Source organism: Mustela putorius, unplaced genomic scaffold (assembly GCF_011764305.1).
Source record: "Mustela putorius furo isolate JIRA1106 unplaced genomic scaffold, ASM1176430v1.1 tig00003949_pilon_pilon_pilon, whole genome shotgun sequence".
Taxonomy (NCBI): Eukaryota; Metazoa; Chordata; class Mammalia; order Carnivora; family Mustelidae; genus Mustela; species Mustela putorius.
In genome coordinates, this window is record NW_025422093.1 from 9,662,453 (window position 1) to 9,687,045 (window position 24,593).

The window sequence follows — 24,593 nt, forward strand, 5'->3', positions numbered from 1 at the left end:
AATTAATAGAAAATCTTTTTTAAAAAATTTCGAATATCCCTAAATTGATCTATACATTCAAAACAATTTCAGTCAAAACCCCATTGTTAATAGCCAAATGATGGAAAGAGCCCAAGTGTCTACTGGTTGATGAATGGATAAAAAAGAGGTGGTATATATATATGCAATTGAATATTACTCAGCCATAAAAAAAGAATGAAATCTGCCATTCACAACAACATGGATGGATCTAGGGGGCATAATGTTAGGTGAAACAAGTCAGTCAGAGAAGGACAAATACCACATGACTTCACTCCTATGTGGAATTTAAGAAACAAAACAAGCAAAGAGGAAAAAGAGAGAGAAGGAGAGAGAGACAAGCCAAGAAACAGACCTTTAACTCCAAAGGACACACTGATGGTCATCGCTGGGCTCGGGGGTAGGGGATGGGGGATGAGGAAAACAGGTGATGAGGATGAAGGAGTGCACTTGATATGAGCATGAGGTAATGCATGTTTCTACACCTGAAACTGACATTACACTGTATGTTAACTAACTGGAATTTAAATAAAAACTTAAAGGAAACAATCTCATCATTAGAAATCAGGAAACGCAAATTGAACAGATTAATCATACCACATATCATCCAGGATGTGAAGCAGCTGAAACTTGGTTATACTCTGGACAGATAGAGTGCCATCACTTTGGGAAACTGGCAGTTTTTTAAAAAACGAAATGCGGAGTTAGAGAGGAGAAGGGAGTTGGGGGAAATTGGAAGGGGAGGTGAACCATGAGAGACTATGAACTCTGAAAAACAATCTGAGGGTTTTGAAGGGGTGGGGGGCGGTGGGAGGTCGGGGTACCAGGTAGTGGGTATTATAGAGGGCACGGATTGCATGGAGAACTGGGTGTTGTGCAAAAATAATGAATACTGTTATGCTGAAAATAAAAAATAAATTAAAAAAATAATAAAAAGTTAAAAAAGAAAAATAAAACAAAAAATAAAACACTAAAGAATACCAAAAAAACACCAAAAAACGAAATGCATACTTACCATATGATCCAACTGTTCCACTTGTGTAAGCATATTTTTATACAAAGACTTGTACATAATGTTATCACTGCTTTGTTTTTAGTAATCAGAAAACAAAACAACCCAAATGTTTACACACCAAGTGGTGAGTGGATGGCCAACTGTGGGACAGCATATATGTGAATACTATTTAGCAACCAAAAAGAATGATATATGCTACAATATGCAAGGATCTGAAAACACTTGTGTGAAGAGAGGAAAGCCTCCCTCTGCTTGTGCTTTTTTAAAAAAAAAGCACATTATTCACATTTAAATTTTTGTAAACTTTTGGGATACTCAAACTAATATTTAGGAACTGAGAACCGACCAGCTGTTGCTTGGGGATAATGAGGACAAGCAGCGGTGGGATGGGGTGTACTAGGAGCATGAATAAATTTGGGGCGACACTGGATGTTTGTTATGTGAGTGTAGTCATGGTTTCATGGTGTTCATACATGTTAAAAGTCATCACTTTATACACAATATATAAGTGCAATTTATTGTATGTTAATTATTTAAATCAGCAGTACTGCTTTATTAATAAAAAGAATCTTCAGGGGTAGAAAATAATTATGCTTAAAAGTCTGAAGTAAGCTATTGCTTTTTAAGTGTCATCCTTGTGCAGGGGCCCTGCTAATCTCTGTATCATTTCAATTTTTAGTATATGCACTCCCCAAATGAGTTCAAGGATTGCTTTTTAAAGACATTACAGTCTGTCTACTTGTAAACCCTCCTATAGTTATAGATGCATAAAAATATGAAGAAACTCTTCTATTCAGAGTCTTGCATTTCTGCTAATACTTCACCTAAGCACAAATACACTATTTAAAAAGGAAGAGAAGTAGATTTGTAACCGGAAGTCGGGAATGCAAGGTGTGCTAATGCAAAATATAGTTTTGACATTTGGTTGAGATAAATATCTTTCCTTCTGCATTTATACAGAATTGAAAACTGATGAAGACATTAGTGAGGACACCTAAAGACATTTACTGGAGCCAAAATGTGAAAGTAAAGTGGCAAAGGATCAGTGATTTATGAACATAGCCTGTTTCAGTAAAAGGAAAGTGAATTTGAAAATCTCAAGGATATACCTTGCTAAATAATTTCTAAGCATAAAATTGACTTCACGAGCTAAAAATTGGCCAAAAAGAAACATAAAACTCATATTCAGGAAAAGCTATGAGGGCAATTAGTTCCTTCCTTGTGAGTAAAAGTTTATTCCATCTCATGCATTTACTTTTACTTGACCTGATGTGTTTTTTAAAAATCCTCATAAATGCATTTTCATCTAACTTCATTTCAGTCATTTTCTTCAAGAATCTGTTTCTTAAACTTATGGTTTTTGACATCAATAGAATCATAGTTTTAAGTATATTTAGTTCTCAAGTTTATATAATCAACCGTATTTCATCCACTGATGAGTTTAGCGACGTTTTGGCATTTACATTTTCCTGATGTCATCTCCTCAGTGGGACAACATTGTCCAGGCTCTGAAGAGCATCTACGAATCCCTTTGACTACTCTTCTTTTGGCCCTTTCTCTGTAAATGCACAGCCGTGTGTGTGTGTGTGTGTGTGTGTGTGTGTGTTTCTCTCCCTCCTTCCTGGTGAAATTAAAGGCAGTAAATGTCAAGGAGTAAGTTGATTTCTTGTTGGTAGCTTAATAAAAATATTTGGTAGGAAAAGGTAAGAATATTAATAAAAATGAGCTTGATTCCTCCGCCATTCAGTTATTTGCATCTTACTTTTTACCACTAATGGGCTGCGTTTTGAGTGGTCTTCATTTTTAATGACTTTACCTAGTACCCTTGAGAAGCAAACCATCCTCATTTCTTTATATTAATCAGCAGGACTTCTGTCTTCTAGAACTTTATGCATTGCATATAGAAACCAAAGATGTCATCCAAAGAAAGTTGTACTTGCTTCCTAAATGACAAGATGATTACTCCATGTTACTTTGGCTGTGTGCTAACAACAAATCTAAGTAGTAGCTTAGGGACAGGGACAAAGAAGGACATGGCAAAAGGTGGTCAGTGAACTATGTGTTTATTTATTAGTCTCCCCAGCAAAATATCAGACATATCTGCCTGAGATGAGGTCAAATATTATTCAGGATGTGACTCAAATAAAGCATGATAGAGTTCACAAATTGGTTAATATATACCCTCTATTATTCCTAATATAATTGAAAAGAAGGCTCAGATGGTCCATTTCAGAAAGAAAACAAGGAAATAAAGAGAATAAGGGACGAGCATCATATAGACAATGCTCTAAACCTTAGAGATTTCTCACTGATACAACTTCCAAGTGGCTTCTCCCTCCTCCTTTCCTTCTGCACAGCAAAATCAGGAGAAACAAAGATGCAGAAGATTTATGCTTCCAGTTTAGGTACATTGTTATGCATGCCCCAAACTTCTATTTTTTTAAATAGCCTATGTTATTTAATTCTAGTGAGTCCATTGATGTTTTGGAAACAGAATAGAACTCCATCATAACATAGCTTACTTATATTTAGATTAGGTAATAATCATGATAATTACAAAAACTTACTGAGCCCTTAATATATGTTGCATCCTTTTCTAAGTACCCTTCATGTGGTAACTTATATAATTCTCTCAACAATTCTATGGAATAATTACTACTATTTTCTTCATTTATACATGAAGAAACTGAGGTAAAGAGAAATAAAGGACTTTTTTTTTAGGAACATACAGCTGGAAAGTAGTAGAGTCCAGACAATCTAATTTTAATCTTAACCAGGATACTGCCCCTGTGAGTATAACATGGCACTTCTAAGCATGGTAATTAAATAAAATAAAAGACACGGTAACTGAATAAAGTAAAACACAAATATAATATAGTACTTCTTATCAGTAATTATATCAATAATTACTACATTCAGAAGTAAGTACTACATTTTGTCACAAATTGTGCTCTAATATGTTTTAGAGAGATTCCACTGTACCTCATTACTTTATTTGGATGTTTCCAATATTTCTTTTTTTTTCTGCTTCTATTACTTTATTTTTTTATTATGTTATTTTAGTCACCATACAGTATATCATTAGTTTTTGATGTAGCATTCCATGATTTATTGTGTATAGCACCCACTGCTCTGTGCAATATGTGCCCTCCTTAATACCCATCACCAGACTCACTCATCCCACACCCCTCTTCCCTCTAAAACCCTCAGTTTGTTTCTTGGAATCCACAGTCTCTCATGGTTCGTCTTTCCCTCCAGTCCCCCCCCCCCCGACTTCATTTTCCCTCCCTTCTCCTATTGTCCTCCATGTTATTCCTTATATTCCACAAATAAGTGAAACCATATTGACTTTCTCTGCTTGACTTATTTCACTCATCATAATATCCTTCAGTCCCATCCATGTTGATGCAAAAGTTGGGTATTCATCCTTTCTGTTGGCTGAGTAATATTCCATTGAGTATATGGACCACATCTTCTTTATCCATTCATCTGTTGAAGGATGAACTCTTTCCACAGTTTGGCTCTGTGGACATTGCTGCTATGAACACTGGGGTGCATATGCCCCTTCTTTTCACTACATATGTATCTTTGTAGTAAATACCCAGTAGTGGAACTTCTAGGTCATAAGGTAGCTCTATTTTTAATTTTTTAAAGAGCAGCCACACTTTTGGGATTTCATCAGGATTAACTTTCCACACAGCAAACAGTCAACAAAGCAAAGAGGCAACCCATGGAATGGGAGAAGATATTTGCAAATAACACTGCAGATAAAGGGATGATATCCACGATCTATAAAGAACTCCTCAAACTCAACACCCAAAAAACAAAGAATCCTGTAAAAAAATGGGCAGAAGACATGAATAGACACTTCTCAAAAGAAGACCTACAAATGACCGACAGACATATGAAAAAGAATGTTCATCATCATTAATTAAAATCAAAACCACATTGAGATACCACCTTACACCAGTTAGAATGGCAAAAATGGAGAAGGCAAGAAACAACAAATGTTGGAGAGGCTGTGGAGAAAGGGGAACCCTCTTACACTGTTGGTGGGAATGCAAGTTGGTACAGCCACTTCGTTTTGAATATTTCTTAGGAGAGAAGTTGTTTCTGTTTCAACCAAAGTCAAGAAATTGCTAAAACAATATACTTAACCATAGATTTCAAATCTATTGATATTTATTTCATTGCCCAGTCTGGAAGAGCTGAGGTCAATTCCATATAAATAGAGGACATTTAGCATTTTTAAAAGATTTTATTTATTTATTTTAAAGGGTGGGGGAGGTTGTGAGCATGAGTACATACAGTGGAGAGGAGCAAAGTTTTCAATTTTTTGTTTTTTATAAGCATATATTTTTATCCCCAGGGGTACCAATGTCCACAATAGCCAAACTATGGAAAGAACCTAGATGTCCATCAACAGATGAATGGATCAAGAAGATGTGGTATATATACACAATGGATTGAGAGGAGCAAAGTTTTAAGCAGACTCTGCTTTGAGCACAGAGCTGGAGGTGGGGCTTGATCTCATGACCCTGAGATCACAACTGAAATTAAGAGTCAGATGTTTAATCGATCCAGGTGTTCCTTGGCGTTTTTATTAGTCATTTCAAATGTCATTAAAGGTTTGGCTTGATCTCTGAATTTGGGTCTTTGTTATATGCTCTTGCTTTTGTTGCTATCGTGATTTGTTACACCATAGTGACTGCAGTTGTCATTCTTCGTGAGGTTGGGCAAATCCAGAATATGGTGATAGCTCAGTGTTTTCATCTCTGAGATCAGATGAGAATATGAGTTCATGGGGTAATCAGGGGGGATCAATGAGTAAATATGTATATAGCACTGCTATTATCATATTTTTATCTCTTAACTTGGATGCTTACTTGCCAAATACGATTTCTTGAATAGCTCTTCCTTAGTCTTTTAACTGACCCATATTTGTGTATTTGTGATTCTTGGGCAATTCCTTCATTGACTGTCATACAATCATTCTATAAACAACAAGACAAAATCTATTGAGTTGCAGGCATTTTGGCAATATATTTGGAATAAAAAAAAATCTGGTTATTCTGTTACTTTTCCTATAATTAATTTAGTCATTAAAGGATGATTCATTTTGAGTAGTATATTCCAGAGTCTTCTGGATAAAGTGTGCCAAAACAGGAGAACAGGGCATTCCGCTTTTCCTCTCCGCTCTACATGTATTCCTTCTAATGAAGTGGTGGAGAGATAAGTGCCTTGCCACTAAATAATATCAATGATAAATGTTCATGAATGATCCCTTCAGCTCTCATGATTCAAATACATGAAGATTTTTGTTTGTTTGTTTTCCTGTGAGATGTATCTCTGGCTTATCTAATTTGGCTAGTTTTATAGGCTCCTCAGTTTCTTATCATTAGTCCTTTCCTTTCCAATATCAAAATCAAACTAACTTCAATAAAATTTAAGTGCAAACTATTCTTGCACTCATGGGATAATGTTCTGATGGTTTGAAAGGGAGAGATACTAGCACCAGAATTTGGTACTATGTGCATATTAAGAGTTAATGTGGAATTGTATTTTGGATTACTATCCAGTATACTTTAAGATTTTATTTATCTATTTATTGAGAGAGAGAGAACGCATAAGCAGGGGGAGGGGCAGAGAGAGAGAGAGAGGGAGAGAGAGAATCTCAAGCCAACTCCAAGCTGAGCACAGAGTCTGATGTGTGGATCCATCTCATGACACTGAGATGACTCATGACCTGAGCCAAAATCAAGAGTCAGATATTTCACTGAATGAGCCTCCCGTCTAGTATATTTAAGAGTAAACCCTGTTTGGGAGGAAACAATTCTTTTAGAAAATAAGCATTATTTGATTATCTCATCTCTAACAAAATATTTGCCTGATAGCTCTTCATACTCTCCAGTAACACAGTCTGAACTATAGAATTGAAACAAGCATTTGAATCTCCTATTGCCCCAAATTTATTTATATATATGACATATCATATATTATATATTTTATATATATAAAATATATATGATACATTAGATATATAGAAAAAATACATATCTATATATACCTATAGAGATATATATTCTAATATATTAGATATATTAGAAAATATATATATGATACATTAGAAAAACTGAGAATAAGTCCTGCATATCTTGGCAACTATCTCATTTCTGATTTATTGAAGGACATCTCCTTCAATAATGGCTACATGGCTCATTTGTGTTCCAGTCCTTCTCAGAGAAGCCTGTTCAGCCTTTACCATTTTTTGCTGGTAAGTGCCTTCCAACATTCCTTCTTAGCTGTGGACATGGATTGGCATGGAGGAAACAGCTTGGAGAAAACAGACAAATACAAATTCTAGTGCAGGGGTAAGTTAATTAATGATAGAAACAAATATTTTTAATTATTTTGAAAAAATAGCATTAGTAGTTTGAAATTTTTTAAAATCAAATAAACCCCTTTATTTTGTTAGATATTTCAGGGATAAAGCTTAAGTGTAAGTAATACCCTGCTGTGATAAATTTGTGATAAAAAATAACAATTAGATACCTTCTATATGCCAAGCACTGTAGACCTACAGAACTGGACATTAAATAGCTGTTCTATGCATTCTATTTTTTTTTTTAAACCTGTATCATGTCTTTGAGTGATAAACTTGAAAACTACACACTAAGCCAAAATTTAGTTTTGAAAAAAAAAATATGCTACTTCAAAATATTAGGAAAATAGTAGTTCTCTTTTTACAGCAAGTTATAAGGAAGACAGTTTGTGGGAAACAGATGTAAAAATTCTCTACCTTACTAGACCTCCTTCAACACTGACATTCATTTTGTCAATAAAAAAATCCTAATGAGGTAGAGAATAATTAATCACAAACATCCATTAATATGAGCTAAAAGTCTACATTTACTTTCTAAAAAAAAAAAAATCCAAGAAGTGAGGAAAATATTAACATAATATATAATGCAAATGTGACTTCCGGTGTTTGGAGATTTAAGACATTACTGTCTGTTACCTTAGGGAAATGGGTGATGGAATTTCAAAAGCTAGAGAACAAATGGACAACTTTGTAATTTCCTCAGGGTTCTATGCAAGTAGCAGCAGTTATTTTAAAGATTATTGTGAAATGTGTGGAACCTGGAGGGTCCTTACAATTTAACCATCTGTGTATAGACATACCACTTGTCATATAAAGATGCTCTGTGCTCAGCGGTGGTGACATGTCTGTATTACCCATCCCTTCTGGTCTTTACAGCTCTGCCATGGCACATAAGGTGAGGGCATATAGGGATTAGTCCACAGGTTACAACAGACTTTGAAAGATAAGGAGAGAAATAATAAATATAATAAAATAATAAAATAAAATAAAACATAAAGAGATGTCTCCAAAACCTTATTCATGAACATCACATTTTCTCTGAGCTGGCCAATTGTTAGGGGGATGAGTCAACTGCCGACAGACTGTAGAAACTCTTGTTTTATAAAATTACAAAAAAAAAAAAAAAAGAAAAGAAAATGGAGAGCTTAGCTTTAGTGGTGTGAGGACACCACATATCAAGGCATCAGAATGCTATGACATTTTTATACTCGAAATCACAGCTTAACTTCCACATGCTAGGCATGATAAATAGAATAATATTGGAAACCACAAACTGTTATTCTCATCTTCAGATGAGAAATTGAGATCCTGTGATGTTAGGTAACTTCCCAAAACTGGGAAAGTAGAAGATTTTGAATCTAGATCTGTCTGACATGTAGACCCATTTAGATTTTTTTTAGTTTAATTTATATATTTAATTTTAATATTTATTGTGTTATGTTAGTCACCATACAATACATCATTAGTTTTGATGTAGTGTTCCATGGAACACTTGGTATAATACACCAACAATGAATCTTGGAACCACATAGATTTTTTTAGAGGAAAGCTTTTAGATTAGAGGCCATATTTGAAGACTCCTTAACAATGGAAAGATTTAGATCTGGTAACATGACTCAGGTTTCAATTACAAGATATCTTCTGGGATGAAATTTTATCTCATTAGATTTCCCCTAATTGATTTATTTCCACTTATAATTTATCCTCCAGAAACTGCTTTACAGTCCTTTTGTTTTAAATTATGTCTCATTATCTAAGTAAATATGGTGTGTCAAAGCTAAATCCAGGTGATCTATATTTTGATAACAAGTGTAAACTCTGTATTGCAGGGGAACTTCTGAACCCTGGATCATGGTAAATCAAAAACACAAGTTACCCATGGCTTCTCTGGGATGATCCATTCGGGATCAACAAGACCATTAAGTTTCTTGCTACTGAGTGTAGTCAGTCAGTGTAACCCCAGTCTCAGTTGCTATCTTTAAGACAATACACAATATTTCCCCAGAATTGGGCTTTCTGACTATTTGGGGGGCTTTTAAAGTCATGAGTAATTCTACTGTCATAGCTGACGAAGCTGGAAATTTCCAGGATATCCAAATGTACCAGATGAAGAACTTGAAATTGTAGACATCTATTAGGTCTTCTTGAAGATCATAATCACCATAGTCCATGGATAGCCAGGATCATAAAGGCTTCTGAATGATTCAAAAGCAGGGTTTGCTGCTGTGTTGGAAGAGTTTGGTTCTAGCTGCCCCGTGATGACTTTGTAACTTGGAACAAAGTAAGGTCTAAGCCTTGTAAGGGTAACTTAGCATGCTCTTAAATTCTTGTTAATTCTGAGTGCTGGATATGGACTCAAGCTTAATTCCATAAGATAAATGTATTCTATTTCTTTTACAAATCTCCAACACTGCCTGTATGCAGGAGTATGGTGGAGTGGGAAGCATTCAGTAGGGCATCTGGGTTAAGCCAATCCTGACTGGAGCTCTGCCTGTGGAATTTGAAGGCCATATGGTCTTGGACCAGTCACCTGACCACTTCAAGACAGTTTTTTCAATCATAAATTTCTCACAATAATAACAAATACATTCATAGGGCTGTTGTGATGGTCTAAGAAAAAAAATTAGATGAAGCTGTTCTATCAATTGCAAGTAATTGTTTAAAGGCTAAATATCTCAGAGCCTTCTTTGGAAAGGGATCAGTGGTATAAATCCAAGAAGAAAATATATTAATGCCTGCCACTAGTTACTAGTTTTAGTTTTTGTTTTCTTACAAATGTTGCCAATAGAGTTAAGGTTCACTAAGGGGAAATCTTGCAACAGTTTGCAGTAGTAAGTGCAAAGTAGAAAGTAAGTTAAAAAGTAAGAAAGTAAGAAGAAAGTGACTGTGTTGGGTTCAGATTGAGGAAAGTCTACAAATAATAACTTTGGTTTATTCTCAGTCTATTTAACAATAATTAACAGTTATAGAAATTGAGAATTTCATACACATAAATCCTACTTCTCTTCACAACTATAAGCAGAAATTCTTGCATACTTCTTGAAGCAGCCTTGTGGGTTAATATTAAGGATTAGAAAATAATGTGATTTTGCTATCTTATAATGAAAATCTCATTTCTGTCTATCTGGTGTGTGTGGTTGGGATTTTCCCACAAAATATGGGATGCATGACATTTATATTCTCTTCAGAGTACCCTGGAGCGGAAGACGCATGCAGGGCTGCTGATAGGGTGAGACATACTTTGTTCCTGGCAGCTGAAACTGTCATCTATCCGAAAGATGTTTCCTTCCCACTGGGCAAGACATGTCCTACATATTATGGTGTCAAATTAGGATTCTGAGAAATCTGTGTTGAAGTTGCCATTATTGTCAAGTCCTGAAAGCTCTATGCTTTCCTAGTAAAAAGGTTAAATTGAAGCCAATAACCAAATTACTCAGAAAAATGAATTGTTTACTAACAGAGAAACATCCAGACTTGACATTTAAGTGATTTCAGTGGGTGCAATATGAGATGAGTCTTTGTAGCAACCTTCATTACCTCTCATTTCTTCAAGCTACCCATTTCCTGTAAAATAAACACAATCCCCAAGGTCTGTCATGGGCACTGATGTCACTGAGGCGGGTGTGCTCATCTGCAAAAGCTGTCTTGTGAATGCTGCTTTGCACGTAGGCAACCTTATGTGGCACGCTCCAAGGCGAGGAGCACAGGAGGTGAACTCATCCTTGCATAGGAGGATAACAACTGTGACACTTAAAAATAAGTTTTGTTATGATGCAGAAGGTTATGTAAGACTATAATAATTATTAAAATGACAAGCTAATGACAATTCTATTAGCCATATTTTAACATTGCTTATGAAATTTAAAATATCTATAAATTATCACAAACCATTTCTTGAACAATACTCAGCAGTAAAGCCAATGAGTCGTGGTAATACCAACAGCTGACACATGCTAAACTCAAACTCTGTCCTGAGTGTTTTGCTGACTTTATCTGTAATGCCATCTAAGATATGTTAAGGCGTTGACAAATAAAGTCATTTGCTTATGATTACTAACTCACCGAGTGCTGTTCTGGGACTCATACTGGTCAAATTTCAAAGGCCACATTCTTTTTTTCTTTTTAATTCTTTTTACTAACATATAATATATTATTTATTTCAGGGGTACAGGTCTGTGAATCATCAGGTTTACACACTTCACAGCACTCACCATAGCACATATCCTCCTCAGTGTCCATAACCCAACCACCCTTTCCCTACCCCTTCACCCCCCACCAGCAACACTCAATTTGTTTGTGAGATTAAAAGTCTCTTATGGTTTGTCTCCCTCCTGATCCCATCTTGTTTCATTTTTTCCTTCCCTACCCCTTAACCCCCCCAACCCTGCCTCTCAAGCTCCTCATATCAGAGATCATAAGTTTCTTTCTTTGACTGAATTATTTCACTCAGCAGAATACCCTCTGGTTCCATCCACATCGTTGCAAATGGCAAGATTTCATTTCTTTTGATGGCTGCATAGTATTTCATTGCATATATATACACCACATCTTCTTTTTTTTTATAAACATATATATTTTTATAAACATATATTTTTATCCCCAGGGGTACAGGTCTGTGAATCACCAACACCACATCTTCTTTATCCATTCATCTGTTGATGGCCATCCAGGTTCTTTCCATGGTTTGGCTATTGTGGACATTGCTGCTAAACATTCGGGTGCACATGCCCCTTTGTATCACTGCATTTGTATCTTTAGGGTAAATATCCAGTAGTGTGGTTGCTGGGTCATAGGGTAACTCTATTTTCAACTTTTTGAGAAAACTCCATGCTGTTTTCCAGAGTGTAAAGGCCACATTCTTGAAGGTTACACTGCCTTACTACTTTCCCATCATGTGCTTTCTGCTTGGGTTTTATGATGTACAGAACAGTGTAAAGCACTGAGGAAATATTAATCAACACCAGATGATATTTGTAAATATGGACAAGGTCAGATATATTTTACGTAGGGATGATGCCATTTAAATCAAGTTTCAAAGCTATTCTGCATTTTTTTCTCTACCCATTCTCTCCCAAATCAGTGTGGTCAGAAGAAGGCTATGTTGGCAAACAGAATATACAATTTACAAGCTACTTCTCCAGCAAGCCTGTTAAGTACTATGACAGTCCCTGGGAAGGAACTGGGAGACATAAATGCTTAATCCCTGGTCATGTCCTTTCCACTGGCCACACTAGAAACCAAAGCTGAATGCGATTTCGGCTTCGGCCATTGTCTCTCTCATGCATGGTTCTCCTGGGGTGGATTTGCACATGCTTTTCCTTCATCAGGAAACTTCCTCCCTGGGGGCTCCCACTCACCTACACCCTGAGCAGCAGTGAAGCTTCTATCAAGCCCCACAGTTCTTTACCATCTGGAACTGGTGCTTTTTATGTCTCAGTTCTTATTACCAGAAGAATGTGCTTTCATGCTTCTCTAATTGACATTCTTGTACTGTTTTTGCTGCTTAAGAAAAGAAGAACACATCCTGTGAGCTCAGGGACAAGGTCAAGGGCATTATCTTCATTTGCGTATCTTGGCAACAGATTTTATCCACTCCCGTAAAACAAAACGAAGACTAGTTGATTGGTGCATTTTTCTAAATTGTACTCATTTATGTTTACTTTAAAAATTGACTCCTAGATAGCTTTTGTACTTTCCACCCCCACATGATTTAGATATAAATCCTATGTGACCTCTCAGGATCTAATTTAACACAGAATGTTGTAGCACGAACAGCTGAGATACTTTGTATGAAGAAAAATGTCTTTTAAATGGATACAATGTAAATCTTATATTCTTCCTATTTTCTCTTGCTAAAGCTGTTAGTATCTATTTGGTGTATTGGGATGACCCCTGTTCCTTGCATTTTTACTATACAAACAGTTCATAGTATGTTGTTTATAAACTGTCATTCCCCAGGAAGAAGTGGCTCTTTTCAATGATGAGCTCTTACAGAGATCATCTTCATGAGCAAAATTACTTCCCCCTTTTCAAGTAGGAAATGTTAGAAACGTTATGTTATCATGATTCTCCAGACTCCATCTACAGTAAACATTTACGGCTGTTCTGGTCTCAATATATATGAGGATTGTAACTTTTTGAGACACCCAAATGTGCTGAGCAGAAAAGTCTTATTACTCGTCACTCCAGACTGATGCAGACATAAAAGAGCACTCAGATTTGTTTTGTGGTTGACAAAGCAGCTCGATTTTGTTTTGTTTTGTTTTGTTTTGTTTCTCGGGCATCCCTTTTGCAAAGCATCATTCATTCACTTTATGAGAACTCCTAAGGAGTTATGTACTGCCACATTTGAAGGGTCCCTGCCCTGACAGGACATTCATTTTAGTGGGGAAGATAGACAATTACTGACAATGATAAAAATATCATAAATCTCCATGCTCTCTATGACACAATTCTGAAATAAAAAAACTTCTGAAAACCAAAAGTTTTGTCATAACTCACCTGCCCTCTCCTGGTCTGAATTAACAAAAGACTCTTCATGATTTTTGTTCATCACAATCACAGGGAATATTCATATCTTTGTTACAGAAATACTACTATGCTTGCTCTGGGGGTTTCTGCCCCAGGTCCTGAGAGGAGCATAATGGGAATAGAATATATCCACTGTATTGCTTTTCTAAGTGCAGGAAACATCTGAATTCTCAAAGATATTTTGCTGCAAGAGTTTCATGTAAGTGGCCGCCCTGTGTAACATGGGCAATGATAAATCTTATGAAAAAGATAAAGGACAGAAAGTGAGAAGTGCCTGGAAGGACTCTTTCTTTTCTCAGAAGCAGTGCATTGGATCTTTGTTCCACGTAGAGCAATCCAGTGCTTTTAAAATAGGATTTATTTGTGTTGTGCATTTGCATTTCGCACCCTGCTGCACTTCACCCAAGAGCAGAATCCTAATACACTGTTCTTTCAAAGTACAGATGTGCAAAAGTTAAATATGCTCAAGTCTAACTGCTGGGCTCCAGCAGCTGCCTATACGAGCATGTATCTGTCTGTTACGGAACACCACACCCAGGACAGACTTAACTCCTGATATTATTGACTTCATTTTTCTCATGAGCATCTCATCTCACCACATTGCTCTTAGGAGAACACACGGATGGCACAGTGCATCTAATTTCCCTCCTGGGCCTGTGGAGGCCTCTCAGAAGGAGTCAGAGAAGAGGGAACACATCTGGGCAATTGGGCAAAACCTGTTTTTTTCTATTTATTCATGACTGAATAATGTCACCTTGTTTTTTTTTTTTTTTCATGTTAGCACTTTACATTCATTAAACATTTTTCTTAGGTTTATATTGAAGATGGCTTCATTCTAAAATATTCTCTGTTAACACTTGAGTTGAAATATATATGGAATATCAGCTATTTGACCTTGGCAATTTCAACTCCCTGAGCTTTTTAAACAAATTCATCTTTCATTGAGAATGATAAAGAAACTTGCCTATTAAATAGCACTCTATCATTACTACTATTATCTTTATTTTTTTTTAATGATTTCTACCTCACTAGATTGTTGTGACTATCAGATGTACTGAGGGGTATAAAAACTATTTGCATATGCTAATTTTTGTTCACTGTTATTTATGGTTCCTGTGATTAGCAGAATAAATAAGTGACATCTAGAAATAACCCCAAAGATAATTAAATTAAGTGATTATGGCTACAGAAGACAAAATATCCATTTATTAATTTTAGGAAAGAATGGCTTAAAATGAGTCACATGTGAGACATGTGAAGCTTAAAAATAGGAAAAATGTCAGATTTGATGTTAGGAAATGAAAGTTATTAGATTAGGAAAGTTATCAAAATTAGTATGACATAAAATACAAAAAAATGAACAAAATTTGTAAGATTTTGCACATGCTTATACTTCTGCTTTGGTGACAAAGGAAACACAATTCTAACAAATAATCAGAAGGACACAAAAGGGTTTTATTCACCCTTACCTAGAACAATTAGTCTAACAATAAAATTTTAAAATAGCATATATCAAAGCATTTGTATTAAAAAAAACCCAAAACATCTTTTAAAGTGTCTGGAAAAATAGCTGATATAATTTCTTTCTAGTTGCAATTTGCATTTTTGCGAACTCTGTTTGCCATTTTAGATTTAAGTCAGATTTACTCTAGATTAATTTCCCACCTAATTTAAAGATATATAGTAGACAGGTTGGTAATAAAATATTCAAAAGTGGCTTTAACTATTGTTCTGAGTTTTGATGATAATGGTGTCCTTTTCCTTGCCTCTAGCAAGCCCAGAAACAGAAATTACTTCTAAAACCTAGAGAGCATATTTTTTAACAGTCACTGAAAACAAGAATAGTAAGGTGCCATGCCAAACTTGCCTACCTGTCAAGCCTATGTGAGTATCTTCGCAGTTCACATGGAGCTGCCTCTATTTTGAAATGATGATTGTATTGCAGTCAGACAAATGTAGCTTTTAGTGTGATTCAGAGCAAAGAAGTCTAAAGTCCAAGACAGGACCCTGGGTCCTGAGTCTGCCTGTGCCACTAACACAAGGAGAAGTTTGTGCAAGTCTCCTTACCTCGCCAGACTATTGCTCCTTTTTTGGCTAACTGACAAGGTTGGAGTATACAACTTTTAAGATTTCTTCCAGTCCAGAAATATTTTAATTTTACAAAGCGTGTATCCAGATGTGCAAAAGAAGGTGTTTTTTTTTTTTTTCTGTCACCTTAATGATGTGCCTCTTCTGCCTGATGCCAGACTGTAATTTTGGTGTATGTGCCCTAGATTTTGTTTAGTGACATTTAAACCAAGCTAGTGATTGTCCCTTCTTTCTCATTCATGGTAGCTGAGGCAGCATCTAAGTTGCTGTGGTGTCAGGTGTGTCTGTCTGTGGTGGCATCTGTCCAAGATATCCACGGAGTCCGATCTGGTCCTCATTCTCTATGATCTAGGTCCCTCCTGTTACATCCGTACTTTCAGAGAGCTTCACTCTCTCTCTCTTGTTCTTTCTCAGCTAACATCTATATCGTTCTTGGAGGTCAACAAAATATAAGTTGTTGTCTTGTGAAGATAAAAGGAAACATTTGTATGCCATTTGGGCCAGTTGATCATCTCACAGGATAGGATAGGCCCAGCACAGCACCAGCACTTGCATCTGGGTTTGGGAAGTGGGGGAAGGTCTTCCCCACTCTCAGGTCCTGACGCCTGTCTGAGGTGGTCCTGCACCCCTGCCTGGGACAGAGAGGGAGAGGGCAGGGTGTGGTTCTGATTTCCACGTTACCTGTCTAGGTCTCCTTGTCCTCTCACTCCTTAAAGGGTCTCTGTCTAATCTCAGAAAGGGAGAACAGCAGCTACAACAAAATCAAATATTCTGCAATATCTGTTATTAGACCAGGACCTTGGGCCCATAATGGTAATGTTGGTAATTCCAAAGCCATTTTGTTCTCAGTGTATTAATATGGGCATCAAATTCTATCTCAAAACTAAGTGCTGAGTATAACTCATGTAATACTCTGTATATATTACAGTAAAGACATTTTCCTGAAGGCAGATGTGGAGGTGGGGGGTTTTTGGTTCTTGGGCCTAGGGTTGACCTTGGGTAGAAAAAGCTTTCATATGTTCACATGTTTCATGTTCACATGCTTTCATATGTTCATACGTTACATGTTCATACTTGAACATGTAAATTTGTTACAATTTCTTGCTTTGACTCAATTTTTATAACAAGATAACTTCGATAAATGACTCATTTTTTAAGGACAGCAATACATGGGGGTAATAGAAACAGAGTTTGAATTTTTAAAGTATGTCAATATTGTAAAATTCTGAGGTTACAGGGTGGAATGTGGAAAATGTAGTTATTTCATTTTCAATATCTCTGTAAATAGACTACTTCACAGATTTATTTATTTATTTATTTATTTATTTATTTTTTACCAACCAAAAATAATTTATTTGGGCCTAAAATTTTGCTTTTCAAAAAAACAAAAGTGCCAGAGTGACATAAGAAAAATTACAGAGAGGGCAGCTCCTGTTTCCTGTAAACCAACACAAAAACACTGAAAAACAACCAAACTATCAGAAACAACTATGTCAGAACTCTGGAAAACAAAGTTTTTAGGAACCACGCTAATTAATGCTGAGTTAAGGAAAAGACAACTTCAAAATGGTAGGACAGTTTTGTGGTGTTTCCATAAGCCCCTGCCCTTTCTCTCCCCAGCTAAAGGTGGGCAGCCCACAAATCTGGTGAGGGACGCTGACCTCAGATTCTAGAAGGAGCAATGCAGACCCTGTTCACAAACTATGGATATGTGTGCTATGATCCATCCAAGAGGCCTGGAGTTCTGAAACAGGGCTCTTGTTTCTTTTTCATTAGCTTGGAACTCCTCCAGGCTGGAAACATGGTGGGTGTTGCTGGAAGCATGAGAACATGAGGGAGCAATGTGCAACCACCTGGGGCCAAAGATTTTCTGTGAAAAGTGCAACAGCCCAACCTAAAGCTGGAGAAGGAAAGCATGGAAGAGATTCTCAGAGAAATTAGGGGATTTAAAACCCTTCTATATAACAAGGAATTTAGAAAGCCACATGCTTATGCAGAGGAAAAACAATGCTGCTCAGAAAATATCCAAGGAAGAGCCTCTTACGCTCTCTCACCCCAAGCCTGTTGATACCTTGACACAGTGCAAGCTGATTGAAAGTTGAAGGAGCACCTACCACAGAGACAGTTTGAAGACTCAGAAGGTTTTGTTCTCTCTCTCTTTCTTATTTTCCTGGCATTCAAGAAAATCTCTGTCCAAACACCAAAGCATAAGCTCACCATCCAAATGAAAGGTGAATAGTCTTCAGTGACTATAAACATCAAGGAATAAAGTATCTACAAAGGTAGTTAAGACAAGTTGAAACAAGTCACTGAAAAATGGATTATTACAGCTCTCAAGAACCAGTAAGACAGCAACCATGGACAAGAGGAAGAAACCATGAGGTCCTGGGCTCTTGTTTTTTGGGAGGTTTTTGATCATTGCTTCAATCTCGTTACTAGATATTGGTCTATTCCAGTTGTCGATTTTTTCCTGTTTCCATCTTGGAAGTTTATAGGTTTCCAGGAATGCATCCATTTCTTCTAGGTTGCTTAACTTATTGGCTTATAACTGCTGATAACAACTTCTGATGATTCTTTCTATTTCCTTAGTGTTAGTCATGATCTCTCCCCTTTCATTCATAATTTTATTAATTTGGGTCCTCTCTCTTTTCTTTTGCATTAGTTGGGCCAGTGGTTCATTGATCTTACTGATTCTTTAAAAAAACCAGCTTCTAGTTTTGTTGATGTGTTTTATAGTATCTCTAGTTTCTAACTCATTCATCTCTGCTCTAATCTTGATTATTTCCCTCTTGTGTGTGGGGTTGGTTTAATTTGTTGTTGATTTTCCAGTTCTTTAAGGTATAAAGAGAGCTGGTGTATTCTGAATTTTTCCGTTTTTTTAAGTGAGGCTTGGATGGCTATGTATTTCCCCCTTAGGACCACCTTTGGTGTATCCCATAGGTTTTGGACAGATGTGTCTTCTTTCTCATTGGTTTCCATGAATTGCTAAGTTCTTCTTTGATTTCCTAGTTGATCCAAACATTCTTAAGCAGGATGGTCTTTAGCTTCCAAGGGTTTGAATTCCTTCCAAACTTTTTCTTGTGGTTGAGTTCCAGTTTCAAAGCATTGTGATCTGAGAATATTCAGGGAATAATCTCAGTCTTTTGGTATCAGTTGAGCCCCGATTTGTGACCCAGTATGTGGCCTATTCTGGAGAAAGTTCCATGTGCACTTGAGAAGAATGAGTATTCTGTTGTTTTAGGGTGGAATGTTCTGTTTATATCTTTGAAGTCCATCTGGTCCAATGTGTCATTCAGTGCTCTAGTTTCTTTATTGATTTTCTACTTGGATCATCTGTCTATTACTGAGAGTGGCACATTAAGGTCCCCTACAATTAATGTATTCATATCAATGTGATTCTTTATTTTGATTAATAGTTGGCTTATGTAGTTGACTTCTCCCATATTGGGTGCATAAATATTTACAATTGTTAGATATTCTTGGTGGATACATCCTTTAAGAATGAGGTAGTCTCCTTCTGGATCTCTGACTACAGTCTTTAGCTTAAAATCTAATTTATCTGATATAAGGATCATTACCCCAGCTATCTTTTGAGGCCCGTTGGCATGAAAGATGGTTCTCTATCCCTTCACTTTCAGTATGGATGTAACTTTAGGTTCCAAATATGTCTCTTGTAGACAGCATATGGATGTGTCCTATTGCTTTATCCAATCTGCAACCCTGTGCCATTTTATGGGAGCATTTAGCCATTCACATTGCAAGTGATTATTGAAAGATAAGTTTTTATTGACATCATGTTGCCTGTGAAGTCCTTATTTCTATAGATTGTCTCTGTAAATTTCTGTCCTATGTCACTCTTGGGTTCTTTCTTCTTTTATAGAACCCCCCTTAATATTTCTTGTAGTGCTGGCTTGGTGGCCACATGCCCTTTTAAACTTTGCTGGTCTTGGAAGCTCCTTATCTCTCCATTCATTTTGAATGTCAGCCTTGCTAGATAAAGTATTCTTGGCTGCATGTTCTTCTCATTTAGTGCCCTGAATATGTTTTGCTAGCCCTTTCTGGCTTGCCAGGTTTCTGTGGACAGGTCTGATGTTATTCTGATGGTCCTTCCTCTGTTCATAAGGAATCTCTTCCCCCAGGGCCCTTAGGACCTCTTGTCTAAAATTATTATTCATGAATTTCACAATTAACTATCTGGAGGTCTTTATGGATTCATTGATCTTGGGGGGGGGCTATCCTTTCTGCCTCTAGGACATGAACACTTCTTCCATTCCCCAGACTAGGGAAATTTTCATCCAGAATTTATTCAACTCTATCTCCTAATCTTCGCTCTTTCTCCACAGCACTCCCTCCCTAGGATCCCAATAATTATGATGTTGGATTGTTTCATGGTGGATTCCCTGGGGAATTCTACCAAACATTCAAAGAAGAAATAATACCTATTTTTCTGAAACTGTTTTAAAAAATAGAAACAGAAGGAAAACTTCCAGACTCTTTCTATGAAGCCACCATTACCCTGATTCCCAAACCAGGCAAAGACCCCATCAAAAAGTAGAATTTCAGACCAATATCCCTGATGAATATGCATGCTAAGATTCTCAACAAGATCCTAGCTAATAGGCTCCAACAGTACATTAAAAAATTAGCAACCATGTCCAGGTGGGATTTATCCCTGGGATGTAAGGGTGGTTCAACATTCATAAATCAATCAATGTGACAGAACCACATGGTCCTCTCAACTGATGCAGCAAAAGCACTTGACAAAATACAGCATCCATTCCTGATTAAAACTCTTCAAAGTATAGGGATAGAGGGAACATTCTTCAACTTCATAAAATCTATCTATGAAAAACCCACAGCGAATATCATTCTCAATGGGGAAAAGATGACAGCCTTCCCTTTGAGATGAGGAACACGATAAGGATGCCCACTCTTGCCAGTGTTGTTCATCATAGTACTAGAAGTTCTAAAAACAGCAGAGAAAAAAAAGAAATAAAAGATATTAAAATCAGCAAAGAAGAAGTCAAACTCTCTCTCTTCACAGATGACATGATATTTTATATGGAAAACTCAAAAGACTTCACCCCCAAACTACTTGAACTCATAATAGCAATTCAGTAATGTGGTAGGATACAAAATCAATGCACAGAGATCAGTTCCTTTCTTATACACTAACAATGAATCTGTAGAAAAAGAAATTAGAGAATCAATTCCATTTACAATAGCACCAAAACCCATAAACGTGGAATAAACCTAACCAAAGAGATAAAGGATCTATACCTGAGGAACTACAGAATACTCATGAAAGAAATTGAAGAAGACACAAAAAGATGGAAAAACATTCCAGGCTCATGGATCAGAGAATAAACACTGTTAAAATGTCTGTGCTGCCCAAAGCAATCTACACTTTCACTGCCATCCTGATCAAAATACCATTGGCATTTTTCAAAATGCTGGAACAAAGAATTCTAAAATTTGTATGGAACCAGAAAAGACTGCAAATTGCCAAGAAAATGTTGAAAAAGAAAAACCAAATTGGGAGCATCATGTTGCCTGATTTCAAGCTTTATTATAAAGCTGTGGTCACTAAGACAGCATGGTATTGGCACAAAAACATAGACCAGTAGAACAGAGTAGAGAGTCCAGATATGGACCTGCAACTCTATGGTCAAATAATCTTCAACAAAAAAATATACAGTGGAAAAAAGTCTCTTCGATAAATGATGCTGGGAAAATTAGGCAGCTATGTATAGAAGAATGAAATTTGACCATTCTTTTATACCACACACAAAGATAAACTCAAAATGGTTATAAGATCTCAACGTAAGGCAGGAATCCATCAATATCCTAGAAGAGAACATAGGCAGTAACCTCTTCAACATCGTCATAGCAACTTCTTTCAAGACATGTCTCCAAAGGCAAAGGAAACAAAAGTGAAAATAAACTTTTGGGACTTCATCAAAATCAAAAGCTTCTGCACAGCAAAGGAAACAGTCAACAAAACAGAGAGGCAACCCATGGAATGGGAGAAGATATTCACAAATGACACTACAGACAAAAGACTGATATCCAAGATCTATAAAGAACTCCTCAAACTCAACAGTCAATTAACAGATAATCACATAAAAAAAAAATGGGCAGAAGACATCAACAGACACTTCTCCAAAGAAGACATACAATGGCTAACAAATACATGAAAAAATGTTCATCATGATTAGCCGCCAGGGAAATTCAAATCAAAACCACACTGAGCGTATCATGCTTAGCGAAATAAGTCAAGCAGCGAAAGACAACTATCATATGATCTCCCTGATATGAGGAAGTGGTGATGCAACATGGGGGCTTAAGTGGGTATGAGAAGAATAAATGAAACAAGATGGGATTGGGAGGGAGACAAACCATAAGTGACTCTTAATCTCACAAAACAAACTGAGGGTTGCTGGGGGAGGGGGTTTGGGAGAAGGGGGTGGGATTATGGACATTGGGGAGGGTATGTGCTTTGGTGAGTGCTGTGAAGTGTGTAAACCTGGTGATTCACAGACCTGTACCCCTAAAAATATATGTTTATAAAAAATAAAAAATTAAAAGTTAAAAAAAAAAAACCACACTGAGATACCACCTTACACCAGTTAGAATGGCTAAAATTAACAAGATAGTAAATAGCAAGTGTTGGAGAGGATGTGGAGAAATGGGACTCCTCTTACACTGTTGGTGGGAATGCAAGGTGATACAGCCACTTTGGAAAACAGTGTGGAGATTCCTTAAGAAATTAAAAATAGAGCTATCCTATGGCCCTGCAATGGCACTACTGTGTATTTACTCCAAAGATACAAATGTAGTGAAAAGAAGGGCCATATGCTCCCCAGTGTTCATAGCAGCAATGTCCACAAGAGCCAAACTATGGAAAGAGCCAAGATGCACTTCAACAGAAGAATAGATAAAGAAGATATGATCCATATATACAATGGAATATTACATAGCCATCAGAAAGGATGAATACCCAACCTCTGTATCAACATGGATGGAACTGGAGGAGATAATGCTGACTGAAATACTGTCAAGCAGAGAGAGTCAATTATCATATGGTTTCACTTACTTGTGGAGCATAAGGAATAACATGGAGGATATTAGGAGAAGGAAAGGAAAAATGAACTGGGGGAAAGCAGTGGGGGAGACAAAGCATGAGAGACTGTGGACTTTGAGAAATAAATTGAGGGTTTTGGAGGGGAGGGGTGTAGGGGATGTGTGAGCCTGGTGGTGTTTATTAAGGAGGGCACGTATTGGATGGAGCAGTGGAGTGTGGTCACCTGGAGCAGATTCCAATGAATCTTGGAACACTGAAGAAATTAAATTAAATTAAATTAAATTTTAAAAGAGGGAGAATATGATATCCAGAATGGCATTATAGTATTCATATGTCCAGTTTAAAAAAAAAAAAAGAAAAGAAAAGAAGGAATCACAATGCATAAAGACAAATAGGTAAGTATGGCCCAGTCAAGGGATGAAATTTTTAGCACTGTTGGGGTCCCTAACCCACAACTGTGAAATAATTCTTTAGATGTCTTGGTGCAAAAAGGAGATTGTATTAAAGCTGGCAAATAGGAGAAGACTTGTATCAGGAGATAAAAGCATCCCAAGTACATCATCTAGTCTAATCATAAGGAAAGTAGGGTCATCCATTATCTCCACAAGTCCATAGTTAATGTTAACCTCATGGAATGGGGTGCATTCTGGCTTTTAAGGAGTGATTTTGTCATTCCAGCCACATAGAAGTGGTCAAGATGATAGCTGAGTCTTACAGTTGTAGGGGAATCAATCCCACTTTTCAGTTTTTCAAATAATCATATGCCCATTGGGTCCTGTTATTATCTCCACAGAATAACAAGCAGGAACATTGTCTATACATGAGTTATTGTGGTAATTTCTCTGAAGTTTTTTTTGCTTCAAGTTGTCGATCATCAGTTTTTAGGGCTTTTAGGAAAAGGACAGTTTTAATTTTAATGACTTTAAGTCTAGAGAATGGGAGAAAATTGGAAAACTTAGTTGGATATTTGAAGACACCAGAAGAATTCAGGATCTAATCTGGTTTATAAGAAATAGTAATAAAATTTAATATTTATGAAGATGTATTATTGAAACATAATTTTTCTTTAAAAATACCTTAATTTCCAGAGGTAACCAAATCAAGATTAAATCATATATAAAAAAAGTCCAATTTTAACAAACTTGGTTTAATTATTTTCATAAGCTTAACAAAAATAGTGATTGATCATATAGATCTTTTAAAATCTTCCTTGATGGAACCTTTTATGAAGAATCTAGATTGAACTTTTATTAGCCTCTCTAGGGCAAAAGCCAAGACAAATACTTGCCATCAGACATGCCTGCAATACCTGTAGATTTGGGGGAATTCCTCTTTATGAGGTCCCCAAAGCATCCTGAGGTCCCTGTACCTGCCAAGAAGTAAATTCGTTACTCACCTGGTGAGGCCGCTGGGAACTCTGTAAGCAAGGTATCAGGCCAATAGTTCAAAGGGCTTTATGGCTTCATGCTTCATAA

At 36.6% G+C, this 24,593-nt stretch overlaps 1 non-coding gene across 1 annotated transcript; it reads right to left on the bottom strand.

Annotated features, from left to right (window-relative positions):
- Positions 1-1,629: 1,629 nt before the first annotated feature.
- On the bottom strand, positions 1,630-1,736 carry LOC123389127. Its single transcript, XR_006603655.1, has one exon. It is a non-coding gene; the product is annotated as a U6 spliceosomal RNA (small nuclear RNA).
- Positions 1,737-24,593: the final 22,857 nt, after the last annotated feature.